Source organism: Haliaeetus leucocephalus, unplaced genomic scaffold (genome assembly GCF_000737465.1).
Source record: "Haliaeetus leucocephalus isolate CR32 unplaced genomic scaffold, Haliaeetus_leucocephalus-4.0 Scaffold180, whole genome shotgun sequence".
NCBI lineage: Eukaryota > Metazoa > Chordata > Aves > Accipitriformes > Accipitridae > Haliaeetus > Haliaeetus leucocephalus.
In genome coordinates this window covers 804,237-822,990 of record NW_010972616.1, presented here as the reverse complement: position 1 = coordinate 822,990, position 18,754 = coordinate 804,237, and positions in this window count along the sequence as shown.

The following is an 18,754-nucleotide window of genomic DNA, read 5'->3' as shown; positions in this document are numbered from 1 at the left end:
TAACCCTCAATGAACAAGAATTGTACTGTTTCTTCACATTGTCATTAATATGATTTTTAGGCGCTACCAACACAGTTTAGAGGGCTTTGTTGACTTATCCATACTTCAGTACCTGAAGGTTCACAAGAAATAATTTGCAGAAATAAATATATCTTCCCACCTCTTTCATACACATTGTATTTGAAATAATGTCAGCAAAGATTAATATTAACTTATTTAAAACAGGAAGTATAGCAAGTAGAAAGGGAGTCTTAAAGATCCTGACTGTCATTAACCCAAACAACAACTGTGCAACACCAGGCAATCATGCAGGTTGAGTAACAACTCTTTTATATTGGCAGAGTTCACTCAACCTAGCTACATGCGGCAAACAATGGAGAAACCGATGCCAAAACTCAGTTTCAGGGCTCCCCAGAGCAGTCATGGCAAGAGCACACACTAAATGTTTGTAGCTGCATTACTTTTGGCAGCTGACCCAAGACATTAGCAAAACAAAGGTCCAAACAGTCTGATAACTTTAGTAGGTGATTTGTGGAAACAATATCCTTTGAAATTGGAATATGCTCTTGACAGGAAACAGGTAGATATCTATGTCCAGGGTTATTAAATGTGGGTGGTAATGGGTTTAACTTTCACAAAATTAATACAGCAATTTATCTGTGCCCTCCAACTGAGAACAAAGTTTCATACTACTCTCCCCGAAGAGAGAGGTCAAAGTGTTACTAGTCCTTTCATGAAATACTATAATGCCATCCTCACTGTGAGCCTGAGAGCTCTCAGGTTTCAGCACATCAACACAATCACTGCAGATCACAATTTACACAAGCTCATTGTGATGGATTTTGTGACTTACTAAAGCAAGACCTAGTGAGGTCTGTCCTTTTACGCGCATACCCACTGCACCTAACCAGCAATGATGGAGCAAATACCAGTTTCTTACACGTCTTATCTTGTATAGCACTACCATAGAGTAGAGGTGCACACTTGATATTTAGCTGAGATGAGACAGGAAGCCAGAAAGGTATTTCAGGTAAAATATAAAAAACAAAGAGATTTACATATCAGTCCTCAGAGAATTCATCTGCAAGCCACAAAGGTTAATCAGTTTGAGTAGACAATGTTGTTTCTGTATGTGAAACAAGGAGTTTGAATGTTTAATGCCAATAATGTTACCACAGACAGATGCCAGCAAGGATGCAGACAAGGTCAGTAAAGCCTGACTGGGATAAAGCGGGCAGAGACAACACAGTGACAACTTACCTGTTCTAGTGCTGAACAGCTCAACTGCATTAAAGGCTTGCAGGGCTATTAAGGACTCGAAAACAACACCTTTAGAGGAATGATATTCCATAGGGGGACACTGAATGAAGGCAACATCCCTTCTAGACTGATGACTATCAAGAGTTGATTGTATGGATGAGAGGCACCACTAGATGTTATGTTTTCTGCTTGCACATTTACACTATACAGGAGCAAACTTCATGCAAATAGCTACATTAGAAGCTTGGAGAGATTCAGAAAAACTTGTTCATTTAGATACTGCCTAGGCTGCCAGGCTGGTGCCCAAAAGGAAGACTGCAATTAAGGGCATCAGAGAAAGGAATGAGGGAATAAATGAGTCCTGAAGACATCATGGTACATCTGGTGCGCCTGCTGAAATGCTAGGGTATGGATTACATAGATTAGTCATGCCATCCTTCCTTACTTTGAAATATACTGACCACATAGTACGTCAGGTGTCAGTAATATAGTACATCTGGAGTAAAGAATGATTTAGTGTAAAACAATCATCAGGTTCTTCTGGACAGATGGCTACCAGTCCTTGCAGAGAGGATGGAGGGTTAGAAAAATCAAGTACACCCACACATGTTGAAGTCAGGAATGGCAAATAGCTACACACATCTGAGCGAATTAATTGCCTTCTGGCTGCAGACAAAAAACAAAGGTAGGCACCCATTCCCCTACACTGTCCATTCCTTGTTTTTTCAAAAGTCCAGGATATGGCAGTGCTATGCCAAAAAATGGCAAACATGCATCGTCATGAAGGAGCTGTTGAACCAAAGTTTATTCTGTGTCAGTACTCATAAACATGTGAGATCTTAAACGGAGAGATTGCTCTTTTATGAATGTGAAGCAAAAGTAAATCCCTCAATACAAGCTCCCTAGTTGTGAACTCCCCTGGACTTTCACTTTGGCTACAGATGTCACTTTCAGCCTCTACGTAATAAGGAGCTGAGGCAAACTCTGGGCTAGCTAAGCATCACAAAGACTTAAGAAAATTTAGATTTAATTCAAATGTTGATGACTTCAGTTCTAAATAGAAAAGTCTGTTAGACTTTTACTGATCGCTCCTATTCCAGCTAATAGTTTGCTATATATACTCAGATGAAGGAGACTACAGTCCAGCTGAGTGATGGGGAGAAAAAAGAAGTAGAGAAATAAAGGAGAGAACTGAAACTTCCATGAAAACTGAAAGGAACCTAAGCTGTCTAACAAAGTGCGCAAGTTTCTCAATAATAAGGTCCAAAGTTGCTCTCCTTCACACCATTGCAAAGCGTGGGTAAGTCCAGAAAGCCAACTGAGGCATGATAGCAGCATAGAAACTATCATAAACCAGGTGTAAATTAGTCCAAATGAAATAGATATACAAGTACTCAGGAAAATGAACAGAGAAGGGTTTGCGAGTAACATTGAATGCTTAAATGATCAGCTTTTTAATAACTTCTGAGATGTGAGATTGTCACCGATTTTAAACAGAAAAATTTTCCCATGGTTTTGTGCTAAATTAACAGCTGTTGCCTTTACCTCCACTGAGACAGAGCATGCTGGAAAATGAGAACAGAAGGTGTTACTCAGAGCTGCAATGGTATGCCTCCCATTTGATCTTGAGAAGCTCCTGTGTATCTAGTGCAAGCTGCTCAACAAGGTTCCTCTTGAGGAAAAAACTGAAAATACTGTACCTCTGCTCACAGGTTTTCCACCAGTGAATCTCACTTAACTTACAACCCCACTCCCCCTGGCCCCCTCAAGAAAAGAAGAATTAGCATTGTCTTAGTTCTACAAGCGGAGGCAAAAACAATGACTAAGTGACTCCGCAGAGGCTGCCAAAGGAGACTATATTCAATCCAGTGGCTGCAGAATTCTGGCTCCATTGGTATCTGGGCCATATGCCCTGCAGGCTGTGCTTCCTGACCTGGCACTACACCAGAAGAGCACAGCAATACAGACTTTTTACCCATAACAGAGTACAGTAAGAGGGACCCAAAAGAAGGATCCAAGCTCAGTTACCATTTGTTCAGTAGGCAAAGGACACTGATGTGAATGACAGCAAGCTCATGTTGTCTTAGCCTCTGCTGCCAAACTGGCTAAAGAAGTGCTGTGCTCTCCTTCCAATCGGAAGGAGTGAGAGTCCAGTCATAAAAATGATGTGGCCATTGCTACTTGAAAGACACACAGGTCTAAACCAGAAATCATGCTGTATAACCATGCTTTAATGGCAGGTATCTCCCTCAAAGGTTAGAGCCGGGAGAGAAACCTCAGTAAAATGAGAGGTAGGATTCTCAGACAGGATATTCTATGAAAGCTTATGTCCTTGTGCTCACTTTGAATTGGGGCTACTTTACCTTGTTCCATGACACGGAGAAGGAAGAAAACTTTTCTGAGCAGAAGACTGAATTTCCCATGTCTGAAGTAATAGGATGTCTGCATTGAAATGTATCTTCAAGTGTTTCTTTACCACACATACAAGAAGAAAACTTGTGCTACACATGGACACTTCTTTGATACCTATATTAAAGCCTTTCAAGCTCAGTGTGGGAAACTACTGTTTTATAAAAGACTGTCAGCTGCTGCCACACCAAATAGGATATAACAGACAATCAACAGCCTTTGAAAACCTTTCATCTGAAGATATGTATTGATAGAAATCACTGTGAACTGTCGTCTTGGACTAGAACTGCCAGAACTGACCTCAGAATCTGTGCAGAAATTTATTTCTACATACCCAACACTTCAACTCCATTAAAAACACCAAAAATTATGACCTGGATGCTGCAGAAAATCCCAGCACCAAAGCAAAAGCAAATGTCCAATTTTTCAAGACAGGTAGGAAGGAAGACCCTGGTAATTACAGGCCTGTCAGTCTCACTTCAGTGTCTGCTAAAATTATGGAGAAGGTTATTCTGGGAGTTATTGAAAAACACTTGGGAGACAATGCAGTCATTGGTCGTAGGCAGCATGGCTTCACAAGGGGAAAGTCCTGTTTAACTAACTTAATTTCCTTTTATGACAAGGTCACCCAACTAGCTGAACAAGGGAAGCCAGCAAATACGGATTTTTTTGGCTGTTAGCAAAGCTTTTGATACTGTGTAGTAAGTGGGGTTACATCAGGCTGGCGGCCCGTCACCAGGGGGGTACCCCAGGGCTCAATTTTAGGGCCAGTGCTCTTTAATGTTTTTATAAATCATCTGGACACAGGAATCAAATGTACATTAAGTAAGTTCACTGATAATACTAAATTAGGAGAAGCTGTGGATGACCTCGAGGGTAGAGAGGCCTTACAGAGGCATCTAGAAAGACTAGAGAGCTGGGCAATCACCAACCATATGAAATTTAACAAGAGCAAGTGCCGGCTTCTCCACCTGGGATGGGGCAATCCTGGTTATACGTACAAACTGGGGGACAAGAGGTTGGAGAGCAGCTCCGCAGAAAGAGATCTGGGGGTTTGGGTTGATGGCAAGTTGAATATGAGTCAACAGTGTGCCCTGGCAGCCAAAAGGACCATGTTCTGGGGTGCATCAAGCACAGCATCGCTAGCCTGTCGAGGGAGGTGATTGTCCCACTCTACACTGCACTGGTGCGGCCCCACCTTGAGTACTGTGGGCAGTTGTGGGCGCATCAGTATAAGAAGGACATCAGACTACTACAGTGTGTGCAGAGGGGGGCAACCAAGATGGTGAAAGGCCTTGAGGGCAAGACTTGAGGAACAGCCAAGGACATGAGTTTGCTCAGCTTGGAGGAGAGAAGGCTGAGGGGTGACCTCCTCGCAGCCTACAGCTTCCTCATGGGGGGCAATGGAGGGGGAGCTGCTGATGTCCTCTCTCTGGTGGCCAGTGATAGAGCACGAGGGAATGGAATGAAGCTGCATCAGGGGAAGTCCAGGTTGGACATTAAGAAAAGGTTCTTCACTGAGAGGGTGGTTGGTCACTAGAACAGGCTCTCTAGGGAAGTGGTCATGGCACCAAACCTGTCAGAGTTCAAGGAGTGCCTGGATGAGGCTCTCAGTCATAGGGTTTAGTTTTAGGTAGTCCTGTGGTGAGCATGGATTTGGACTCCATGATCCTCATGGGTCTCTTTCAACTTGAGATATTCTATAATCCTATGACTCCATGGAGTTCCTCTACATCATGGTGGTAGTCTGAGTCCCTTCCCTCTGCTCACACATGCCACTCTCTCGTCTCTCCCAGTGACATTGCTCTGTAGAAAGGAGAAATTCTCTGCCCAGCAATCTCTGATTCCTCCCAGAATCTCACCTGTTTTTTCAAGTCTTGCCTCAAAACCTGCAGGCCACGTGCACTTCCACAAACCTGGCCTGGAGCTGGTGGAAATCCCTAAGGCAGGTGGAGTGGAGATCCAACCCCACAGTTTGCTCACTCTGCCTATGCCCTTGTATTTCCTTCAGATTTGTTACTGTTCTGGCATATTCTGTAAGCTTGGATGATCCACCTGACACAGCAGTGGGATGCTCTGCAATCTCTAAACATACAGACCACAGCCCAGTGTCCTCAAATTCAAGTCAGACTTAGAATATTTATTTTTTGTAAAATAACACCACCAATTAATTTCTGTGTTATAAAAAAATGGGAATGGATTATTTCCATTGATTTTAGGGCAAAACAGTAATTTTGTTTGAGACAGCTGAAGAGGACTTTTAAAATGGCTATTCAGAGAACCTGGAGCAATACCTTCAACAGGTAATTTCGTTTTACAGCGGGGAAAGGAGGAGCTGTTCCTCTGCAGCCAGTAGATTTAAACTAGCGTACAACAGGTGTACCTGAGAGGGAAATAAGGTGCTGTGTTCTTTGAACAGGACCTGAGCCTGGTGCCATAGCAAAAATGAAGGCTTCTGCAAAACAATTTCCAAACCCATGTTTTCACCAACTGCTCCAGCTTTCAGGAAGCATAAGACAAGTGCTGGTAAAACTTTGCCAGAAGGTCTCCAACATCTGCTTTGTGTGGTCTATGTCATTTCTAACACACTTTGCATAATGTAAGCCAAGAAAGGAAAGGGCCGGGGAAGAGATTTACAAACAACTCCCTCACTCCTATGCTAAATTTGTCCTTCCCCATGCAAAAGGAAAGGCAGTTTTCCACTGCTTCTACTTTTGTATTAAATTTACAACCTGAAGTGCTATGGAAAAGTCTGGTTAGCAACATGGCAATACAGTCTGACTATAATATAAACAGCATGGAAAGATCATAAGCTGCTCTAGGAGTCCATTTAGCTTAGAGAATTGCAGGCAAGTTTTGGCTGTTGCAAGAGAGTCACCTTGCTTTGCCAGCATGGAAGTCCTTAAGCCACAGAAAACCTTTTGATAGGAAAAAAAGTCAAATGGAGTAAGTTATACATCAGGAAAAATTTAAGATTCCTGTTGAACTCTTCCCTGTATAAAAGAATTCCAGCCACGAGGAAGCTGCCAGAAATCCTGAAATTCTTAACAGCTTTCCATTTCTGGAAATGGAAAATGAACAATCAGTCATTTTTCACTGCTGATAGGTGATGGGCTTCCATATTTCCAGAGTTGTAAAATAAGAACACAACCAGCCCTTTTGGGGAGAGATTAATTTCCTAGTCCATCCCTCCCTGCGGTAAAATGCCTTACGTATTTTCATCTGTTTTATCAGACTTTAACCAGTTGTAAGTTTGAACTGGATCCTGAGTAACCAACGGCTTTTCTTGGTCAACATTGTCTGGTGACAAGAGCAATAACTTAAAATAACTACCATGTCTATAACTCGGATGGGTTCTGTTAATTTAACTGTGGAAAAAGCACACATTTCTGGTGAAAACTTTGAGCAGGCTCACTTTCTGCAAGCAGATACATATATTGAACATCAAAGCGAACTTATTAATAGCGGGTTCATCGTAGGGGCCTCTAAGCAACAGCCAAAGAATACTGCAGCTACCATCTCCTTTTTTTTCTTCATTGACTTGATTTTTTTTGAAGTGTGTGAATGGCAAGAGAAAAAAGAGACAGGTGAACTTAGCGTTTAAGTATATGACTTTGTTTCTACCACGATGCTTACAGTGGCTATCCATATTACTGTTGCATGTGCCTATTTACGCTCTAGCGCTAAAAGCACAGAACAGTGACAGCTGGTAGTCACTGTTGCTATGCTCGTTCTCATGAACATTTCTATAAACCTCCCTGAGATCTCTTTTTAAATATTAATCAACTGTTAGAATATATGTTTCATGAGGCACAACAAACAACCAGAACTTTGGAAATTTTTTGCGTGTATCTCATCAAGCAAATATGGATATGGAATTTAAGAAAAATTATTTCTTTTGGTGAGATATTTAGCTAGCATACAAGCTACCATTTTATCCCTTCTTAGAAAAGGAGAGCAGCAAGTTTAGAACTCACAAAATACATTAAGACTATGAGTACTTCTTCAGTTACAAAACAATACTTTTAATGCAGGTACCGCACGAAAGTCCATACATTATGAAAGAGGTCACAGTAGGTAATTGTGTGTCCTTCTAGGCTTGAAACTTATTTTCAAAGCCACTTAAGCAATGTAGGTACATATCTTCCCTTTGAAACCTGTTACCACAGATTATTTGCCTTCAATATTTAGAAGCTTTTTAAAAGAGAGTATATTTCTTGGAGACATGCCGGTGTCCTAGCATTACAACCTAGTACTACTTTACTGCCGTTCATTCACAAGGGACACCAGCCTCCAGAGTATGCTCCCTTCACTTTGTCCCAGCACTAGCAGTACTATTCTTTCTGCCAACCTCTACTGGGCTGCATCCTGTCAAACTATTCAGTTACAAACTGATTGTTTGAGCACTTAAATAAAGAGTAGTAAGAATTATGGAAGTGTCAGTGACATTCCACACATAAAATTTGCTTGAAATACTTTCTCTTGTAGCCAAAATTTTACTAAAGAGCCACGTACTTAGTTAAAAGTTTCTGGTTCTGCCTTCGGCCAGCGCTGTCTTGGTATGGTGTGATGCCTAAATTTTGCAAACCTGGGTGCTGGAATTTATTAAGGACTTTTGCTCATCTTGCTTTCCCAAAAACTTTAGAGAAATCTAAGATACTTCCAGATTACACAACTTCAAATGAGGGTACATATGTGCAGAGTGAATTTCAGATACTTATCGACAGCCATCTGTAACAATCTGAATGCTAAAGCCCTTTTGGCAGAAAGAAATTGAGGCCTTCAGGGTGTGTAAACTAGGAATTTGTAAGAATAAAGAATAGAATTCAACTCTGAAAAGCTTTAGGTACGTTTTTAAATACCAGTTTTTACTACAGTCAGATAACTAAATCAGCAAGCACTGTTAGCTTTTAGAGGGAAAAAATACATTCTTTTAATTAAAACTGCCACAATATTTTCTAGGTTTTCTTTCCTGAAGCCTGCAACTTGTGTACTTCTTAGAAGGCATTAACTTGTGAAGCTTTTTCTTTAGGAAACTATGTACACATAAGCACAATACAGCTAGAACAGAAGCCAAAGCATACAAGGCAGAGCACCTGGCACCAAGCGGCTAAGTCAGAGCAGCCAGAGCATCACCTTGCACTGCATTCAGTTGTGGACAGAATAGTTAGCAAACGCCCCACTGCAGAGAAAGTTGAAAACACAGGTGCAGCAGCAGCACCTATGAGAAAATCACAGCTATTGGTGACTTGTGATTATCCACAGCCACTGGCAGCATGACAGACAATCCAATACAGAAGGTAACACATGGCAAAGAGAACAACCCCTCGAGAAGCAGTAAAACGTCACATCCATGGATGTCCCATGTTGTGCACAAGGCCACCGTCCAGGGCTCAAATTCATCAGGAGATCAGAATGAGTGACCTCTGCCCTGAGGACTGTGCTTGTCATTCTGCACTGGGCTGGAGGGGTGGGCTCCTTGGATACAGTACAAAGCACGCCTGTCTCAGGCAAGAGAAATCTCAGAAACCAGTATCCATCTGCTATGCCTATCCTACATGGTAAAGAAGTTCTAGATGATGTATCGTTGAGCAGTGTGGTTCTGTCCTGGCAGCCAACCCACCCAATTCTCCCATGACCGCTGCCTTTACCAAAAATTACCAATGTGTTACTTAAAACTGGTGGGTTGGCTGGCTTGTGCCTACCCAGGTGGAGCCACACTCACCGCCCTTTCATTTTCTCTTGACAGACAGATTGACTGGCTTTCTGAAATGCATGAGGTCATGTTAAAATGGTCATACAGTTTTGTGTTCCTTCTTATTTCTACATGCATCTGTCAAACTTTGCAAATTGCTGGCATACCCTACTGATGGGAATTCTAATTGCTCCATTTTCCTTTTCCCTAGTCTGTACAATTGCTTCCCATATGGTCACTTCCATGCAGAAAAATGCAAATTATTCTGGAAATTTAAATTCAGGAAGTCTAATATAATCACCGATGTCTTAGTGCAGTTTATACGCATTCCTGATCAAATCCCTAGGCTGACTCCAGAGTGTAGGATAACACCTTTTTGTTGACACAATGCTTTATACACAGTGTTGCTAAACACTGTAATTGACAAAGCACACCAAAATTTTCAAAGCAGTTTCTGCAAATGATAGGAAACATGAAGAGGCTCTTCTCCAGGATTTTTCTGTTTTGAAGAAGCAGGCTGTGAACACAAAAATAATTTGTGAGCACAGTAAACACCTCCTCCAGCCCTTCTGACAGCCAACTAGGATCTCAGAGGCTGTACCTTGTTCATTCACGTTGAAAACACAGCTCCTGCAGGTTTCCCATCAGAAAAGTCTCTGCAGTAGTCAGCTATGTGGAGGGAAACAAGCTGTAAGCTGAGAGCAGATGCTCTCAGATGTATAAAGAGATGTGAGAAAGACGCTGGGGGCCAGAAGCAGCAAAGAGGAACACCTGAAACTAGAAGGAGGAAATGTGCTTAGAGGGAGGCTGAGGAGAAACCATGCAGGAAGACAATAAAGGTGCTGTCTGGCCTTAGACAATAGGACAGACAGTGTAGAGAGATATCCATGGATTGGAGGGAATTACGGAAAGCCTTCAGGTGGAAGAGGATACCCAGGGCTTAAGTGGGAAGGAAGAAGCATGGGAGAAAGGAGAAGTGGTGTCAAAATGCCAGGAAGAACAGCCCCTTTGGAAATCCAGATTTTGCTTTTCGCGATCAATTTAATTAAATAACTACATAACTTGCACTAGTTGTAGAACAACCTGGCAAAATATACGCTGTGTCTCTGCATGCTAAAGCCCCCTGATACTTCTGTATTAACTTGCAGGTACATGAACTCATAATAGTTCACTAGCCAGAGGTACTCAGTCACTTTAAAAACCAAATATAGCAGATTGAAAGTACATCTGTGTGCAACCTTTTCACACTAAGTAGTGTGCATAATAAGATTTATAATAAAAATATATGCGAATGTTTGAAATCTGACATCCTTCATTCCTGGCTTTTGGCTTGTGCAAAGGTGGCCATCAGACAGACGTGAAAGCCCGACCAGTGGTGTTTACTGGGAATGCAAGCGCAAATCTTAAGCTAACCAAATGTCACGAATGAACTTCTGCCATCTTGCATATTGAAAGAACTATTTTGGTATTGACCTTGTGATTACTTTTCCATAAATATGCCTGGAAAGGCTGCTCTCAAATTGTGGAGTTTGAAGTTTTCTGATGTAATATTCCTCTCAAGCACTACACATAATACTTAGATCTTTTAACAGTGAATGGAACCAAAGGTGCAAAATGAAGCATTCAAAAGCAAGGAAACACTGGAATTACCATTGCCTGTAGCAGATCAGTCCAGCCCTGTTGCTGATGTGGAGTTTGGTGTAGTTTAACTTACACAATCAAACACCGAAATTTCCACAGGTAAAGACTCACTTGAGAGCCACAGTTTCAAAGAATCTGGATCTTTTACTTTTCCTTGTTTGTTTTGGAACTGTCAGCAAGTTTTGCTGTAAACAGGTCATTAAAAACAGCTGCAGGCACATCACGGTTATGGATGTGGATAAGGAACCAGCATGCGGGAATAAGTGGCAATAGCACACAATATTTGGACTGCAGCACCTTGGACTCAGTCTGTAGTTTGTCTCTGTGAGCTGACAACCAGGCCTCGGCAAGCCCAAGTGACCTTAGGCCAGGTAACCTCTTCTTGTGTGTCTGCCCATATTGAACACCTCAAGGGAGCTGAGCCTCAGGCACATGGGGAAATCTGGAGGTTTAACATTAAGTTTTATCAAGCCATGGTGGAACGGATCACACTGGCTGGATCTGTTTTACTTCTCATCAAAGAAAACACCTGCATTTTCCTCTCCTTACATTCTTCAGAAAGAGGTTTTTGCCAGTGGTCAAGTTACTCTGCAATATTTGAATGTACTGAAAATAGAAAATTCATAAACGTATCTAGCACTGACATTTTGTGCTTGTTAACATGCTAAACATTTACTATGGCGAAGATTAATTTATGGCTACAGGGTAAAAACCATCTTTGTTCCTCTGGCTAACACAGCTTATTTTCCATTAAAGATACCACAAAACATCTGCAAGAGCTGCTGAACTCCACATTTTTTGGTCAATATTTACATAGGCTTTTCACTGAAAACAAGAATTCTTTCTGCATTGTGCAGTATCAGTTCCAGTCCTTTCTCCGCTTTTGCTGCCTCTGTCACAGAAAACATGCATTCACATTTAACTGAAGTTTGTTGGCAGGAAAAGTAATTCTAGGAACAGAATGAAACATTTGCCTGAACTGAAAGGCAATAGGTAACAAATGCAAACTCCTTTAAGCAACAGCTCTACCTGCTTCGATTTTTCTTCCAAAACAAATGGTCTTGAAAGACTGTCAAAGGAAAGTACATCACTGAACAATGGCCAGGACTTGCAGAGGACTTGCAGGCTAGCAGCCAACCAGACCTACCAAGCCACAAAACTGCTTGACATGCAATGCTTTGCAATGCCTGCTTTCTCACTGTGAGCTGTGGTAAACGATTCCGTTCAAAGTATGGAGCCCAGTATCTTACATTTATCCAAAAGTAAGCAGTAGAAGTATTGGTGACTAACATCGGCCTGCTGCCATCTTCTGGTGAAAAGTTCAGGACATTAAACAACCGCAAATACAATCAATTCTGGCTTGCTCCCTTTATCCTGGGCTTTTATCTCACACTAAGGCAAAGAGCTATTACCTGTGCAGTAATATTACTTAGAAAGAAACAATCAGGTTAGTGATCTCACAGGAGTAAGGAACCTTTCCACAAATCCCCTTTCACGGACCCTTTACCACTCCTGCAATAATCTGGATAGTGACTGTGAGAGGAACAAAGTGGCTTCAGCATTAAGTAGTAGCTATGATTTTACTTGGAAGAATACACCAGTCCAACAACAATAAAATATACTTCAGAAGCAATCTATTTGTAGGCACTGTAAATAGGAGAGACAATGCAAAAATGAAGTCAGGAAAGGCAGAATTTGACTCTAAACAGGCAAAACAAGGTTACGTTAACCAAGCCAGAAATGCGAGAGTATAAAACAGATGCCACCCCACTCACTTATTCTACCAGTCAGTCTGGACTCTCGCCTGTCCTTTGCACTAGGCATGCACAGCTGGGAAATGTTCCTCACAGAGTGACACAACGCAGGACATGAGAAACCAGCACATGATGGTTCCAAGGGGAGATATAGGATTCACATGCCCAAGTAATTTCTTCCCATATTTGCAAAGAAGATTGGCAAATCCTTCACCACAATGTGTCCAAACTAATGGTGAGCATAAGAAACACAGATGAGAAAATTATCTTCAGTCCACTGTGGTATTAATTTTGATGCTTATAATACTCAGCAGAAAGATGACAGCAATTTGCAATCCTATAGTCCATTTAATCCAACCATAACTAGCTCTTGATGAACTGAGGCTGACTTACATAAAAAAAATATTATTGAGAGAGCCACTATTTCAAACATGTAGTTGAACATGCTCACAGTAAGATTACTTGGAAGGCAATGCTGCCATAGTTCTACTGAGTGTCAAACATTGCTAGGGGTACAACATGAACATGCAGGTCTGCAAATTACTCTGGCAGACCAAGCAACAAAAAGTCAGATGCACAATTTGCAGAATGCTTCACAAAGCTAAAAAAAAATAATAATAATACAGTACTCATATGCAGTACAGTCGTTCCTTTCCTTAGGGAACAGGAAATACAGACCTCCTGGTGCACTCAAAAATAAGCTTCCCCACAGCCTGAAAAACAAAGACTCTAGGAAGAAAACTGAAAATGGATTGAAGGTCACAAGTTCCCAGCTGACTTCAGAAACCCGACATCTCTACCAGTAGCTATCTTCAAAACCCTGCCAAAAGCAACTGTTTGTGCCATCATAACAACAACCCAAAGTTGTAATAGAAAGAGACAGTCATTTTGGACAGCTGTTTTTCATCAGAAGGTACTGATGGAAATAATCCATGAAAATAGGTTGATTTTTAGATGTGCTTTCATGTTAACCTGTCTTCAAATTTCCCCTTTTTAATAGTTTAAGGTTTTGATGTTTTATTTGATGTTCCAGCATTTTATGCTCCTACAATACCATGTTAATACCTCTGAAACAAGTAATACCAGAACATCTGGTATCACAAAAACTCCCTTCTCAATCCACTTGCATTACAATTCAGTTAATAGAAATTTTGAAATAATGTGTAAAAAGGGTTGATTTTGCACTCCTACCTATGCAATAATGAAAGAAAATACCGCCAAAGCATTAAACTGTAAGTCCTCGATGAAGTCAGGCTTTTCTAACCATTAACACTCCCCACTATTTGAGAAAGAGTGGTTGCAAGAAATATTAACTGATGACTAATACTGATTTCCAAATCTAAACTTGCTAAGCAGCAGGGAGAGGCCTTAGAGACAAATGCTTAGTAAAGCTTACTCTCCTGACCAGCATTACCACAGAGATTGTTCCTCCTACTGCAGAAAATCTTCCTGAAAAAGCCAGCCCAGCTGGCCAAGCCCCAGGAAATCATTCTTGGCTCACACCAATGGTTTGCCTCTTTCTTCAAACTCAACAGCTTTGATTTGCAAGAACCAGCTGTTCATGCTCCCTAAGCACCTAATTATATTGAAGAGTGAGGGTGTGACCTCTGAATCTTGGTCTCAGCCCTGGCCTTTACTGGTGTGACCAGCTTTCAGCAATCCCTGAGATCAGTCGGAAAGTGTGGGACAAGGCAGACTTACCCTTGGTGGAGGAGGAGCAGGTTAGGAAACAGGAACGGCATACTCGGGTCCATGGAGCACCCACAAGCACTGAGGGAGTTGGCCCATGTCACTGTGAGGCCATTCTCTTTATCACTGAAAGGTTATGACAGTTGGGGGGAGGTTCCTTAGGGCTGGGAGGAAGTAAATGTCACTCCTGTATTCAAGAAAGGCAAGAAGAAGGATCTGGGGAACTACAGGCCAGTCAGCCTTAGTCCCTGGAAGATGACAGAGCAAATAATCCTGGAAAACCAACTCCAAACACTGGCATCAAAAGGGCTGGAGGAGGTCATCTGGAGTCATCAGCATGGATTTATGAAGGGGAAATCATTCTTAAGCCAAACTGAAAGGCCCTCTACAATGAGAAGACCAGCTTGGTAGATAAGGGGAGAAAAGTACATGTTGCTTATCTTGACTTTGGTGAGGCTTTTGACACTGTCTCCCATAACATCGTCATCGACAAACTGATAGAAGTATGGGCCTAGAGAAGCAGACAGTGAGGTGGACTAAATAATGCATGAGCTGCTGGATTCAGAGGGTTGTGATTAGTGGCACAAAGTCCAGCCAGAAGCCTGTCACCAGTGGTGTGCCCCAGGGCTGGATAATGGGGTAAATGTTATTAAATATCTTTATGAATGACCTGGATAATGGGGCAAATGGCACCACCAGCAAGTTTGCAAATGATACAAAACTGGAAGAAGCAGTTGATAGACCCACTGTGTGCATTGCCATTCAGAGGGGCTTCAACAGGGTGAAGAAATGGGACAATGGGAATGTCACAAAATTCAACAAAGGGAAATGCAAAGTCCTGCATTTGGAGAGGAATAACCCCAGGCAGCAGACAGTCTGGTGTCCAAGCAGCTGGAGAGCAGTTTGTCAGAATAGGCTGTGGTGGTCCTGGGAGACAAGTTGGCCAAGAGCCAGCAATATGCCCTTGCGGTAAAGGCCAGCAGCACTCTGGATTGCATTGAAGGGAGCATTGCCAAGGGAAGCGGTACCTCCTCTACTCCACACTGAGGAAGAGGCATCTGAATGGTATGTCCAGGTCTGGACTCCCCAGTATGAGACATGGACATACTGGAGCAAGGGGATACAAAGACATTAAAGGACTGGAACATCTCTCTTACAAGGAGAGACTGAGAAAGCTTGGAGGAGAGAAGGCCCAGAGAGATCTTGTCAAGATGTATAAATACCTCATGGGGCTAGGCATAGAGGGAGTGAAGCTCTTCTTAGTGGTGCCCAGTGACAGGATGGGTATGCCATCCACAGAAGCAGGTAAGAAGTAATTCAAAACAACCCTTGCCACACCACCACCCAAGAAAAATATAAACAGTATCTATGCCCCCATCCTCCACAGTGACTTCTTTCTTCTACATATTAATTCCTTTTACAGCACTTTTTTATTATATTGATACAAAAACATGAGTTAAGCAGGACTGGGAAGTTACACGTGCTTTTGCTGGGTTTATGCCTTTTTGAAATAAGTTGTGTACTGTACTGAAGACAAGGACTCTGAGCACTCCAGGTCTGAGTTTTTAAGTAGTGCTTAGTGTCTGCATCTCCCACCGGTTTAAATGGGAGCTGTAGCTACCCTTCACTGGCCCATCCCCGCCCAATTTTTTCCTTCTTCAAGCCAAGGCCAGAAGAGTAATACCATATCTTTCCCAACACCATGAAGAATCAACTACTTGTTTTACAGTCTTTAAGCTGAAGAAAGACGTTTCTTAAAAGGAGACGACCCATTCTGCATGGGCCCAGTGAGAGTTAAGTACATGAAAAGGATTTGGCTTTTGTTTCTTTTCTTTGAAGCCTCTCCTTTGACTACTTAATATGAAGTATACTTTAAAACGTTTCCTGTGTTCAGGAATATCACAGGAATCTACAGAATACTTCTAAACCTTGCTTTTGACTCCCCACTCACACCATACAATCATTTAAACATTATATAGACTGAATACCAGAGTCAACAGCATATAGCCAATGGAGATACATCAACTTACACCAGTACTGTAGACCTAACGCAGTAATGCTATCTAATGACCTGATGCCATGATCTCTTCCTGCATTTTGGATAGGAGATGAGTCCAAATGCTACCTTTCCCCATGTGAAAGTATCTTATAAAAAAATCCACATTTCCTATTGATTCTTCATGGAAAGAGAAAGGAACAGGAAAAGAAGGGTTAAAAAAAATTGTCTTGACAAAACAAAGGACCTCTGTTCTTGCAATGCTAAGACTGTGACGTCTAGAATAGGGGTTTAATTCTATTGCTCTTCACTCACACAAAGGAACAATGGATTGAATGGGTAATAGGTAATTGTAATAGGTAGCAGTGTGGGAAAGTAATAGGTAGGAAATTGCCAGTCACTGTCAGGAGGACTGACAGAACTGAAATCAAAGAATTTATCTAGCATAGGCTTTGCATTTACGTATTTATTTTTAGAATCAATTTGCTTCTTCTGTAAGAACAAAGAAAATTTTCTGTTAGGGTTGCAAGAACTGTTTTACTTGAATTGAATCCAACTCTGGCCTTTACAAAAGCTCTTTCTAGACATGCATTTGCCAGTTTGTTAACAAGCTATTTCCAATACAGCAAAAATGATGAAGCCTTAAGCATCTTTAGTATCTGCTAAAAGAAGTCCCACTCGTTTTTTTTTAATTTGGTTTAGACTTAAAGCCAGAATTTCATTAAAACTAATAAAAGAAACAGAGCTCTATGGAAAGAATTTCACTCAGTTCTTGCTCAGTTTTTCCTGAGTTTTGCAATGTTTGGTCTGCGTGAAAATGAACACTACCCTGTGAAAATTGCATCACAAACTGCTGAAAAGAAACGTGTACCTGGAAGTGCTGTGTAGGACTTCCCATCTCAGGACACTTCCACAGTTTGACATTTCCAGGCTATTATATTTCCGCTCTCCGAGTGAACTTAACTGAAGTTTCAGTGCTTTCCATAGTGATGCACTTCATTTACAAAAGCTGTGTTTTGAAGATGGGACCCTTCTGACAGACACCCTTTCAAGTTCTTAAACCAGTTCTGAGGCGAAATAATCTTAGTAACTCCCACTGAAACGAGTTGTCACTGCAGCCACTCAGCACGTAAGTGTTTTATTTCACTTTACCACCTAGAAATCTTCACAAGAACTACAACAGACAATAACAAAATCCCTTGTCAAACATCTTCAGAGAGGAACTTGAGGATCTCAAGATGGAGATGAGCAGCACAACATGCTACAATGTTAACAGACCCACTTTATTAAAAAAAAAAAAAAAGAATTAGAAAGTCACACTCCAGTGGACAACTCACTTTCCAAACAAAAATTGCCAAGAGTAAAATGCAAAGATCCCCTTGCATTGGGAGATGACATCACTCAGCAACATGACATCAGTGAAAAGATGCACCCAAGTGTCCAGAATTGGTACAAAAAAGCATCAGGTGAAAAAAAATACTCGCAGTATAGCTGCACCTGGCATTCAGTGTTCAAAAAAGTTTATTACAAATAGCTTGTTAAAAGAACCGCAGTTTTCACCCTAGATGATTACATATTTTGCATAGTTAGACAAGTATGTGTTCAGTCTGTTCAGACTTTTTTTTTTTAACACTACCCTTGCTAATTAACACAATTCCCTTGTTACGAGATGGAGGAAGCTTTTAAGCACTGCCTAAGCCTATGCTCCCAACTGTTTCTTATAAAATAGCTGATCTTTTAAAATGGTAATCAGCCACTGACAAAAATTTTGGCCCCAATCACATGAAATAAAAGAACTGCCCCAAAATTCAAAGATAGGACTATTGGGTATCAGAACCCTTGGTGTTAGGAATACAGACAACATTGGTGAATCCCATACCGAGTGAACCTTTCTCTAAGATGGTATGTAGTGCAAAATTCAGATCAAGCACCTTCGATAAAAATTACTGTCAAGAATCTTGGTTTGGTCATTTGGTCTTTCCATTGCCATGAACTGCCTGAGATTCAAACACAGCTTCCACCCTGTAGGACAGCATGGAATGCAAAACGAGCACTGTGTAAGAAGGAAGCAGAATAGCTATGGTAAACCTGTTCCTTGGACAAGAACATCAGACATTTCTCACACCATTTATTTCATGCTCTCACATGATCTGTGCAGCACTATTTCTGCACACACATACTGTTTTCTCTTATATTCTGATGAACCACATTAGCAGCAGACATCTTACTTCCCGTCTTTCCCACAAGCTAAATTACTTGCCATCTCCTTGAGTTCCAACAGGTGCCAGTTGTGTCCTATTCTCCATTTCT